The sequence below is a fragment of the Meleagris gallopavo genome, unplaced genomic scaffold (assembly GCF_000146605.3).
Source record: "Meleagris gallopavo isolate NT-WF06-2002-E0010 breed Aviagen turkey brand Nicholas breeding stock unplaced genomic scaffold, Turkey_5.1 ChrUn_random_7180001934693, whole genome shotgun sequence".
NCBI lineage: Eukaryota > Metazoa > Chordata > Aves > Galliformes > Phasianidae > Meleagris > Meleagris gallopavo.
This window is the reverse complement of record NW_011196696.1, coordinates 2,336-3,933: the sequence shown is the minus strand read 5'-3', so window position 1 is coordinate 3,933 and position 1,598 is coordinate 2,336. Positions and strand designations below refer to the sequence as shown.

At 55.2% G+C, this 1,598-nt stretch overlaps 1 long non-coding RNA gene across 1 annotated transcript in view; it reads left to right on the top strand.

Moving 5' to 3' along the window:
• Positions 1 to 1,345: 1,345 nt before the first annotated feature.
• LOC109364892 overlaps positions 1,346 to 1,598 on the top strand; it is a 2,580-nt gene continuing 2,327 nt past the window's right edge. Inside the window, exon 1 of the long non-coding RNA XR_004162466.1 lies at positions 1,346 to 1,420. This is a non-coding gene — a long non-coding RNA (uncharacterized LOC109364892). The remainder of the gene's footprint in view (positions 1,421 to 1,598) is intronic.

Here is a 1,598-nt window from a genome sequence, read left to right as displayed (position 1 = left end):
GGCCTGTGGCAGGATGCAACAGGACCGCTCCAGAGCCACACTAGATGGCTTTGTGGCTGGGCTCTTAGTTGTCTCAGGTAGGTTGAGAAAGGGGAGGAGTACAGTTGGAGCACACGTATGAAGTGAGAATGAATAACGGGTGAAGTTTTAGGTCCAGACCCCACCCTGCTCTATGACACAGGGTCCGGGATCCGGTGCCCCTGCTTGTGACGTCACTGGAAGGTCCAGTGGTGTAGGCGTGGGGAGAGGTGTGAGTGCAGTGCGATCTGCACGCTCCTTCCTCCCGCTCACCTTTGGCTCTTGTCCAGCCGATAGGTGCTCGGAGAGTGACCCCCAGTAAAGAAGGATCTGTTGTCCTCTACTCAGTACTCGACTGTGGGAAAACAGAGCGAGCTGAAAGATGTTCCCTTGGGCTGTCCCTGTCTGGATCTGGTACCCAGTGGGTATTCTGTTGGTGCTGTCAAGCACCGGTGTTGTTGGTTGGGGTTTTGGAGCACGGGAGGCGAAGTGGAGCAGGTAGTAGATGAGGGCTGCAGGAGTCTGGGCCCTTGGCAGCGTGCCTTTGGTGGGCTGCGTTGGCTCAGAGACGGCAAAAGTCTGCTCTGATGCGGTTTGTCAGCAAGAACAAACTTGGGAGATCATAGATAAGCACTTTGTGTTTGGAGAGCGTTAGAACTAGATTTTTTTTTTTCTTTGTTGCTTAAACTTTTTTCCCCAAGTCCAACCCCCTGTGATTCCCGTTGGGGAAGCAGTGTGAGGGAGGTGAGCCCAAGCGGAAAGGCAGCGGTGCCTGGAGCTCTCTGTCACATCTGTGCCCATCTCAGCAGCTATGGTGCTGTCTGTGTGCATCCTCCTGGAGGATGTGGTGCAGAGCTCCGAGCCTGGTGTTGGTGGGACGCAGTGTGCAGTGGTGGTTCCCCTTGTCACGGAAAAGAAACCTTGCTGTTTCCAGCATGAACTAACAGGCTCCGTTGAGCCAGTCGTGCCAGGACTTCCAGCCCTTTCCCTGAGATGGATGGACTCCCCTGCCCCTTCCTTTGGGTACCGTGTTGTGTCGTTTCTGGCACAACCAGCGCAGATATCAGAGTTGGAAGGTGTCCTTTAGAAGGGTTTAGTTAGAAAAGCACTCTGTGCATTGGTGTTTGGCACCCTGAGAAAATGACCTGGAAGGTGGAAAACAGCACTGCACTCTCCGCTTCTCTCCTGCCATGCGCAGGAACCGCACCTCTCAGCAACATGGCGCTGCTGGACAACACGTTCCTGACAATAAGGCGAGTCTCTTTCTTTGTGGCTGATCTGTCTCTCTGTGCTGCAGGACCCGTCTGGTGCAGGCAATCCGGTGCCGCCCAAGCGCCCGGTGTGCAGTGGAACAGCGTCCTGCATCCTTCCAGCAACCAGTCAGGCTTTGTGCGAGACCCAGGTATGTGAGTTGGGTTTGGACCTCGCGGTACAACTTGTTTGTAAAGCTGGGTGCGTAACTAAGAAGTGCCTGGCCTGATGACGTGCATTCTGTGCTGAGACAGCACCTGAAGCTGTGCCAGCGCTGTTTGCTGCAAGCGTTCCGGCGCCTGGCACCACGTTCGACTCTTGCCAGCAGT